Source organism: Tiliqua scincoides, chromosome 4 (genome assembly GCF_035046505.1).
Source record: "Tiliqua scincoides isolate rTilSci1 chromosome 4, rTilSci1.hap2, whole genome shotgun sequence".
Taxonomy (NCBI): Eukaryota; Metazoa; Chordata; class Lepidosauria; order Squamata; family Scincidae; genus Tiliqua; species Tiliqua scincoides.
Window position 1 is genome coordinate 32,597,247 of NC_089824.1, and position 10,949 is coordinate 32,608,195.

General features: G+C 44.1%; 1 pseudogene; it reads right to left on the bottom strand.

Moving 5' to 3' along the window:
- Positions 1–10,525: 10,525 nt before the first annotated feature.
- Positions 10,526–10,643, bottom strand: LOC136649849 (5S ribosomal RNA; annotated as a pseudogene).
- Positions 10,644–10,949: the final 306 nt, after the last annotated feature.

The following is a 10,949-nucleotide window of genomic DNA, read 5'->3' on the forward strand; positions in this document are numbered from 1 at the left end:
GGAGAGAGGGGGTGGATCCCAGTTGCAGTGGCTTGTGCCAGGATGCCATCCCAGTTCATTTGCCCAGTTTCCCTTACTTTCCGACGCCACTGCAAAAGAAGGGCACCGTGACCGCTGTGACAGTTTCGATCTGCCGTCCTAGCCCCATATCTATACAGCTGAAATAGGATATTAGCAGCACATTTCTCAGTAATAACTCAGAATTCTGGAGCAAACTACAGGGCTTCTGTAAATCAGTTTAATACTGAAATGATAAAATTAAAAAAAAAAGTGCTTCAGTTTTACTAAAATATCACACTTCCATTCTGCTTCTGTGATTGTTCTTTAATAGGGTTGCTTCATTATATAGACATGTAATCTTTTTATAAAAAAAATGTTTTCCCCCTCTAATGAGTTTATAACAATGTTCACTTCCTAGTAAGTGGCATCCAAACATATATTCTGCATGTATTAAAATCCTTGATAATGTAATTTTTATCTTGTAAGTATAATCCTGTAAAGGACTAAATCTTAAATAGCAAATTACTTGAAGCTAATTGCAATAGCCTCACATTAGGGGTTTTTCTTGTTTCCTTCCATTATTTAATAAGTGCGTGTGAAATATGACATTTCTCATATCAATTAATTAATTGCTTTTCTGACAGGGGAGTTGTTTGTGAAAAGGCACAGCATAGAAATCTATAATGGTGTTGATCTGATGACTAAAGATACTTAATGCAAATCACAAGCCTACAAAACAACTATAATTTACTTTCATATAGCAGTAATATATGACATAGCTATCCTGCAAGCTCAGGAAATAAATGAAGTTATCCCACAAGTTAACTAGCACAATGTTTTAGTTCTGACTATAGTTTAGTTTATAGTCTACCACAGAGGTGTCCAAAGTTTTTGGCAGGAGGGCCACATCGTCTCTCTGACACTGTGTCAGGGGCCGTGGAAAGAATTTACATTTAAAATTTGAATAAATTTACATAAGTTTACATAAATGAATATATTAAAGATGAACCTATATGAATGAATGAAGGTCTTGCAATAGCTCAAGATAGATAAAAGGCCTTGCACAAAGCAAGCCTGGCCTTTCCTTTGCTGCCGCTGCTGCATTACAGCCGTGAAACAAGCAGTGGAGGGAGCCCTCTTCCCACAGCTCACGTGAGAGGAAACAGTCGCCCTCATGCTGTGAGCAGTTGCATCGGGCCGGTGTGGGCTCCAACAAATCTCCAGAGGGCCAGAGAATCATTGGAGACTGGAGGTTCCCTGAGGGCTGCATTGAGAGGCCTCAAGGGCCGCAAGTGGCCCCAGGGCTGGGGTTTGGGCACCCCTGGTCTACTATAAAGATATGATGCATTCTGTATCAGAAGTCTTCATTCTATAGTAGGACTGAATGCACATGATATGTTGTCAGAAAAGCAACAGCACATGAGCTACACCCGTACAATAACTGTGAGCATGGGTATATGTGTTCCATGTGTGTAGTTACAGGTAGCTTACTATATGAGGTTCTGGGTTTAGACTATTAAAGTACTGCCTGCAGCTCTGAAGCCCTCTTGCAGTATTTCTCAAACTGTAGGTCGGGACCAACTAGGTGGGTCGCGAGCCAATTTCAGGTGGGTCCCCACTCATTTCAATATTTTATTTTTAATGTATCACATCTGATGCTACCATGGTTTATGACTGCATTTGAGGAAATGTTACAGACCTGTACTTTTAACAAGCCTGAAGCTTGTTCCATAAGTAAATGGAACTTATTCCTGGGTAAGTGTGGATAGGACTGAAGCCTAGGATTCCTGCTGGATGATGTCATTTCCAGTCATGACATCACTTCTGGTGGGTCCTGACAGATTTTCATTCTAAAAAGTGGGTCCCAGTGCTAAATATGTGAGAACCACTGCCTTATTGGATTGGACTAAGGTAGTGTTTCCCAAACTGTGGGTTGTGACCAAACTGTGGGTTACTGGGTAATGAAACTGACAAGGTGACAGCAGTAGCAGACCTGACATTCTCTTTGAGGCTCCGACGTGGCCAGAAACTCTGCTTCTGATTTGTTGGAAGCACGGTTTAAGACACTGGGGAAGCCTCAGGAGGCTTCTCCAAAGTGTCCTGGAGTTGTGTAAGGCTCTGCAACATTTTAGTGAGTGGGGGGACAGACTTGCGTGCGGGGGAAAGTGGTATCTCATGGGGGTGCCATCACAGACTTTTGCCTTGGCCACGAGACTGGGGAAGTCTGGCACTGGGTGATAGTCGACAAAGAAAATGTATTGAGCCCTATGGAAAGTGAAACTGAGCTGTATGTGAGTATTTACTCACAAGAAGATGAATATGCCTTGGTCCACTTCAAAGGGCAGGGATGAGATGAATGCGAAACCATCAGAATTATCTTGATCCTATGAACACAGGCCCTGGTTTGGGGACCACTGGACTAAGGCATGCAACATGCTGCTTTCAACAATTTACTGAAAAGCTGAACTAAATGGCCTTAGCAGTATTGGCGTCAGATTCTGCAGGCAAAGCCCTGTCCTGGAGCTGCCATAATGCTCTGGTGTGCATGCACAGGCTTATGCATGCAGACATTTACACACGTGCACTGCCATCCATACAGTTTGGCCATGCCTCTCTTGGTACCCCAGATCTATTTCCCTCCTTCCCCAGACACCCACAAAGGTAAAAAGGCAGTGGTTGATGGCCACGGCTGTTTTGCACCACTGGGGTCCTGTGAAAGAAGTGGTCAGAGATTGTGGACTTGTGCAAATCCAAGGGGGCCAGGGGGCAGGACTGGGTGAAGAATGGGAGGTGGAATCTGGAGCTCGTGACTTCTGCCAGATCCACTTTCTCCCCCAACACACCTCCAGTTCCTCCCCTTGAAATACCTTGTTACTCCACCTCCCTGCCCGCTGAATTTACTGAGACAGGCAGTCTCCTGGAGCCAGTGCTGTGCATGCTATGCTGCCTGCCACTTGCGCCAGTGACTTGGTAGCATGCAACAGCGACCTGGCTTTTGTGCTGCCGGAAAGTGCCCTCCATTATCGGAATGCCATTATCCTAGTCCCTCATCCACATGGCTGAAATCAGATATTAGTAGAACATTTCTCAGTAATAACTCAGAATTCTGGAGAAAACGACAGGGCTTCTGTAAATCAGTGTAATGCTGAAATGGTAAAATTGTAGTATATCAGGTCCCTGGGTAAGATCCATATTATCTCATTTCTTTAGCCAAGTCCTGGATGCCATGTAGTGATAAGGGAGTCCCCTTTGTTTGATTCAGAAATGATGGCTAAAAGTTGCTTCAGGCAAGAAATTTAACAGGCTGTTCATAATGACCGACACGTTCCAGCTGGAATGTAGGCAAAGTCTAATGGAGCACAAATATAAGAAGCCAGAAGAATAATTTCTCTCTTTTTTAAAAAGGTGATCAGTGATAGATGCAAAGGGCACACTCTACATGTATCATAGACTATGACTTTATCACTTTCTGTCGCAGGGTCAACTGAAGAAAACTTTCATAAGGCTGTCCTTATGATTCTTTGCTGCAGCCTTTTCAGGCAAAGCACAAGTGACAATACATCTCAGGTCCCTTTCTTTCTAATATAATTGTTCTTTTGTCACCTAGTGTAAAAAATAATCTGTCGTTTTCTTATTGCTTCTTTTGACCCTTTCTCGAGCACAGCACATGAACTCAAGTAAGGCTCAATTAACACATTATGGTTTGTTTTTTTTTATGTCTGCACCTACAATACACCTGTAATGATGGGAAGACAGGCAGACTCTCCATGTGACCTGCTCCTCTCAGATATCTTCACTCTCAGATATCTGAAGTGTCTCAGACACAGTGACAACCAGACCAAGTTGTCATTGCTGTGCCACAGCCTGACCTCTGGGGACAGTGGGGAGTAGATTTGTTGCCACCTCAAGCCTTCCCTCCAGCCCAGGTCTAGCCAGTAACTTAGCCATCCATCAGCACTGAAGCTGTTCTGGAAAAGTGAACCTTCCCTTGATGACTAGCCTTTTTCAGAGGCTACTCCTGAGATGGGAAAATTAATCTAACCCCTGGGTTTTCCCCTAAGCTATGGACAGGTGTGGCGGGGATCGGTCAATTGGCTATTGTGAACAGAACCTGGTAGGGTGACAACTGGACCACTTCTTGCTCATTGTTCTAAACTAAGACATAGAAGCTAGCTGTCCCCTCCCCCCATACTTTCTGGGTGAGCCCTCTAAAGGAGTAACCAAGTTGTCTGCTCTGGGTATCAAGACATGGCGGATGAAGAGTTCATAAAGAAAGAATGGAGCCAGGTTGGTTCCAATAAAAAAAAAAAGACAATGGCTTAGCAAAGTGTGAACACATTAGATATACTTTAATACTTGAAACTGTACATTGTGCATGTAACATCCCAAATACATGTCAATGCAGCATGGTATACTTTTTAGGAATTCATGATGGGCAGAAAGTTGGAGATCCTCCAACATGCAAGATCTTCTAAAATGCAAGACTGGATTGCTAGGGAAATCCTTCTGGGATTTGTTATTATTTTGTAATGCTGCAAATATTATTTCAATCCTTGCACCTGTTTAAATGCAACTTTAAAGTTTAGCGGAGAGGTTTGTGCTTTGTCTTGTACTTCCCCACTCTCAAAGCCACAGAGTAAGAAATCAAGATTTCCTTCTGGCCACCAAGTAGTAACTGTCACAAATGCCTCTAGTAGACAGGGAGTTCATTATCCCTGAAGAGACAATCTAACCAGCAGCTGGAAGGAGGAGGAGAAGATCAAAGGCTTGCAATGCTCATCAATCTAACCTTTGGTTTGCACAGCTGGCTGGGAGTTCCGTCAGTATTTTGAGTTTACATCTGATACTTTATATACCTGTAGAAAGACAAGGAGCTCTAGACTCAGGCAGTCCCTCACGTTTGCCTGTATTACACAATTTTAAAAAATCTTTAATTTTAAGGAGATCAAAGACTTCATAATTAAAGTCTGCTCTGCATCTGCTCTGAAGTTAATAGCTATTTTTCATGTCATGGTCCAGAATTACAGAAGTGTAGGACATTAAACTTATTTCAAGTTGTTTACAAGCTGCCACTTGATTCTATTTAGTCTGTTTATCTATTTCTTGTCACTCAGGTTTCTGCTATGAAGACACTTCTCAAGGCTGCTTCATACCTGATGATTTTAGCACTTACATAGGTGTGGTGATTTAATGCTTATATCCCAGAACATGTGAAGTACAGAAATGTATTTCTTTTTAAATATAAAAATAATACATTATAAAGTATAAAAAACAACCTGTAGGAAGCTTAGAGCCATTTTATTAAATTATTATTAAAAATATGTATATATCACTTTTCAACAAAAATGTTCACAAAGCAGTTTACAGAGAAAATCAAATAACTAAATGGCTCCCTGTCCCAAAAGGGCTCATAATCTTAAAAAAAAATGCAGAAGAATGCCTGCAAATAGCCAGTAGGAAAGATACCATACTGGGATGAAGTGGGACAGTTACTCTCCCCTTACTAAATATAAGAGGGAGGAGCCTTTGCTGGCCAGGGGAGCCTTTGCTCAGCTTCGGCTGATTCGGCAGCTGCGACCGTACCTAAGCTGCACGGACCTGGCCACAGTAACCCATGCCCTAGTGACATCTGGATTAGATTATTGCAATGCGCTCTATGTGGGGCTGCCCTTGAAGACGGTCCGGAAATTACAACTAGTACAGAACGTGGCTGCTCGTGTGGTTGCTGGGGCACGTCAGTTTGACTGTTGAGCCGTTGTTCCAGCGGCTACACTGGCTGCCGGTTCTGTTCTGGGCCCAATTCAAGGTGCTAGTTTTGACTTTTAAAGCCCTCTACAGCTCGGGTCTGGGGTATTTGAGGGACCGCCTCCTTCCCTACAATCCTGCCAGTGCTCTTAGATCATCTGGGGGGCTCCTTTCAACTGTGCCGCCACTAAGAGATGTGAGAGGGGTGGCGGCCTGGAAGAGGGCCTTCTCGGTGGTGGCCCCCGAACTGTGGAATACCCTCCCCTTAGAACTAAGAACTGCTCCCTCATTGCTAACATTTCAGCGTGGACTGAAGACCTTTTTATTTCAAAAAGCTTTTAATTGTTGACAGGCTGGCTGGCTGGCGTTCTTGCTTTTATATGAAAATCCACGGGGTTTGTTTGTTTTTAGATTTTTTTAATTATGTAAATTGTTGTTGTTTTTAATGTTGTATTTTTTTTTTAAATGATGTAAGCTGCCTTGTGTGCCTGTTGGGCAAAAAGGCAGGGTACAAATTAATAATAATAATAATAATAATAATAATAATAATAATAATAATAATAATAATAGGAGCACCAATGGAAAAAGTGCCTCTTTGTCCTGTTGCCTAGAGTCATCTGTGGATCTCTGTGGTATTTTTTCCAAGACCCTATCTGTTTCATAGATTGAACTTTTCTTGTATTTATTTCTATTTACTTACTCCAAGGATCCTGTGTATTCATAGTTCCACAAGGGCTGGGGTAGGATCTTGAACAACACAGAACTCATACAAACTGAGTTCTCAGAATTCCTTGGGGAAGCCATGACAGTTAAGTAAATATAAACATATATAAACATATGGTCTGAAGTACAGTAGGTGAAATATGACTGAGCATTGTCTTTGGTAGGCATATTGGAGGGTGCATCTTACTCTGTCCCTGATTACTTTTAGATGCTAAGCCCAGCTGCCATTTTTCAGAGGCTTTTGAGCTGCCCTGATTTGCTCACACATTTTACAATGTAGCATTTCAGTTGAGAATTCCAGAAAAACACAATTTTGTTTGCCAAGGAAAGCTTAAGTCTGCATACACCTGTTAAGTCTGCTGTGAAGGTTCCAGAATGGAACAGGCAGCCGAAATTTTGTCCCCCACCAGCTCAGACCATGCAGCTGATGCAGCATGTACTGCATACTATGGGGAAGGCTACCAGACAGCCCAGGTGAAAATATTTTGAGGTTAAAAAAATGTTTTACTTAGCTCCCTGTAGGCCACTTGGCCTCCAATGGGTCTCTTTGGACCTACTCAGCTCTTTTGCTGGTATAAGCCTGAAGAGACTTCAGGGGACAGGTTCAGGCCAGGAAGGGAGAATAAGATCTGGTGTGTACTGCCGCAACTGACAATATCTCCAACTCCTGCCCCCCCCAACCCGGACTGCTCCCTGCACCAAACTGCCCAAGATAATTGTCTCCACCACTGAACTACCTGCTTCAGCAGCAGTTCAGTGACCTGCCACCACTGATACCAGGTTTCCCAGTTCCCATGCTGTTGGTAGCAAGCTTGTGCAATACAGTGGCTTGTGCAGTGATAAGTGTAGCCTTTCACTGGTGGGTCACAATGTTCCTCAACATAAAGCTCTGATTGGAGCATTAGGCACTAAGAAATGAATTATGCCCCTGCTAACTGGGCTAAGAAGAACTTTCCAGGTGATAGTTCTCCTCTTTATCAAGGAAAGAGCAACTGTCCCTATTCATTTCAGTATAGTGTCTTTTTTTAGCCCTCTGGGGCAGGTAACCATTTTAAATTTCCTTTTGCTATGTAAACAGCTTTTTGAATGTTTGTTGAAAACTAGTAGATATGTGCTCTATAATAATAAGTTAAATGTCAGTTAGTTACATCAAGCTCAGCAATATAATTAGGATTCATCACAATCTTAATGTACATTTGTAATGGGTATCTATTAGATAGCCTAAGAACATAAGAACAGCCCCACTGGATCAGGCCATAGGCCCATCTAGTCCAGCTTCCTGTATCTCACAGCGGCCACCAAATGCCCCAAGGAGCACACCAGATAACAAGAGACCTGCATCCTGGTGCCCTCCCTTGCATCTGGCATTCTGACATAACCCATTTCTAAAATCAGGAGCTTGTGCATACACATCATGGCTTGTATCCCGTAATGGATTTTTCCTCCAGAAACTTGTCCAATCCCCTTTTAAAGGCGTCCAGGCCAGTCACCATCACCACATCCTGTGGCAAAGAGTTCCACAGACCAACCACACGCTGAGTAAAGAAATATTTTATTTTGTCTGTTCTAACTCTTCCAACACTCAATTTTAGTGGATGTCCCCTGGTTCTGGTGTTATGTGAGAGTGTAAAGAGCATCTCCCTATCCACTCTGTCCATTCCCTGCATAATTTTGTACGTCTCAATCATGTCCCCCCTCAGGCGTCCCTTTTCTAGGCTGAAGAGGCCCAAACGCCATAGCCTTTCCTCATAAGGAAGGTGCCCCAGCCCCGTAATCATCTTAGTTGCTCTCTTTTGCACCTTTTCCATTTCCACTATGTCTTTTTTGAGATGCGGTGACCAGAACTGGACACAATACTCCAGGTGTGGCCTTACCATAGATTTGTACAATGGCATTATAATATTAGCTGTTTTGTTCTCAATACCTTTCCTAATAATCCCAAGCATAGAATTGGCCTTCTTCACTGCCGCCGCACATTGGGTCGACACTTTCATCGACCTGTCCACCACCACCCCAAGATCTCTCTCCTGATCTGTCACAGACAGCTCAGAACCCATCAGCCTATATCTAAAGTTTTGATTTTTTGCCCCAATGTGCATGACTTTACACTTACTGACATTGAAGCGCATCTTCCATTTTGTTGCCCATTCTGCCAGTCTGGAGAGATCTTTCTGGAGCTCCTCACAATCACTTCTGGTCTTCACCACTCGGAAAAGTTTGGTGTCATCCACAAACTTTGCAACCTCACTGCTCAACCCTGTCTCCAGGTCATTTATGAACATAAGAACATAAGAACATAAGAACAGCCCCACTGGATCAGGCCATAGGCCCATCTAGTCCAGCTTCCTGTATCTCACAGCGGCCCACCAAATGCCCCAGGGAGCACACCAGATAACAAGAGACCTCATCCTGGTGCTCTCCCCTACATCTGGCATTCTGACTTAACCCATTCCTAAAATCAGGAGGTTGCGCATACACATCATGGCTTGTACCCCATAATGGATTTTTCCTCCAGAAACTCGTCCAATCCCCTTTTAAAGGCGTCTAGGCTAGACGCCAGCACCACATCCTGTGGCAAGGAGTTCCACAGACCGACCACGCGCTGAGTAAAGAAATATTTTCTTTTGTCTGTCCTAACCCGCCCAACACTCAATTTTAGTGGATGTCCCCTGGTTCTGGTATTATGTGAGAGTGTAAAGAGCATCTCCCTATCCACTCTGTCCATCCCCTGCATAATTTTGTATGTCTCAATCATGTCCCCCCTCAAGCGTCTCTTTTCTAGGCTGAAGAGGCCCAAACGCCGTAGCCTTTCCTCATAAGGAAGGTGCCCCAGCCCTGTAATCATCTTAGTCGCTCTCTTTTGCACCTTTTCCATTTCCACTATGTCTTTTTTGAGATGCGGCGACCAGAACTGGACACAATACTCCAGGTGTGGCCTTACCATCGATTTGTACAACGGCATTATAATACTAGCCGTTTTGTTCTCAATACCCTTCCTAATGATCCCAAGCATAGAATTGGCCTTCTTCACTGCCACCGCACATTGGGTCGACACTTTCATCGACCTGTCCACCACCACCCCAAGATCTCTCTCCTGATCTGTCACAGACAGCTCAGAACCCATCAGCCTATATCTAAAGTTTTGATTTTTTGCCCCAATGTGCATGACTTTACACTTACTGACATTGAAGCGCATCTGCCATTTTGCTGCCCATTCTGCCAGTCTGGAGAGATCCTTCTGGAGCTCCTCACAATCACTTCTGGTCTTTACCACTCGGAAAAGTTTGGTGTCGTCTGCAAACTTAGCCACTTCACTGCTCAACCCTGTCTCCAGGTCATTTATGAAGAGGTTGAAAAGCACCGGTCCCAGGACAGATCCTTGGGGCACACCGCTTTTCACCTCTCTCCATTGTGAAAATTGCCCATTGACACCCACTCTCTGCTTCCTGGCCTCCAACCAGTTCTCAATCCACGAGAGGACCTGTCCTCTAATTCCCTGACTGTGGAGTTTTTTCAGTAGCCTTTGGTGAGGGACCGTGTCAAACGCCTTCTGAAAGTCCAGATATATAATGTCCACGGGTTCTCCCGCATCCACATGCCTGTTGACCTTTTCAAAGAATTCTATAAGGTTGGTGAGGCAAGACTTACCCTTACAGAAGCCATGCTGACTCTCCCTCAGCAAGGCCTGTTCGTCTATGTGTTTTGAGATCCTATCTTTGATGAGGCATTCCACCATCTTACCCGGTATGGATGTTAGGCTGACCGGCCTATAGTTTCCCGGGTCCCCCCTCTTTCCCTTTTTAAAAATGAAGAGGTTGAAGAGCACCGGTTCCAGGACAGATCCTTGGGGCACATTGCTTTTCACCTCTCTCCATTGTGAAAATTGCCCACTGACACCCACTCTCTGTTTCCTGGCCTTCAACCAGTTCTCAATCCATGAGAGGACCAATCCTCTAATTCCCTGACTGTGCAGTTTTTTCAGTAGTCTTTGGTGAGGGACCGTGTCGAACACCTTCTGGTTAGTTGACAACCTTCAGTCTTGAAAGACTATGGTATAAGTCTACAGCACCCTGTATTCCCAGGTGGTCTCCCATCCAAGTACTAACCAGGCCTGACCCTGCTTAGCTTCTGAGATCAGATGAGATCAGGGATGTGCAGGGTAAATGAACGCCTTCTGAAAGTCCAGATATATAATGTCCACGGGTTCTCCCACATCCACATGCCTGTTGACCTTTCAAAGAATTCTATAAGGTTCGTGAGGCAAGACCTACCCTTACAGAAGCCATGCTGATTCTCCCTCAGCAAGGCCTGTTCATCTATGTGTTTTGAGATCCTATCTTTGATGTGGCATTCCACCATCTTACCCTGTATAGATGTTAGGCTGACCGGCCTATAGTTTCCCGGGCCCCCCCTCTTTCCCTTTTTAAAGATAGGTGTGACATTTGCTATCCTCCAATCTTCTGGCACCGTGGCCGTTTTGA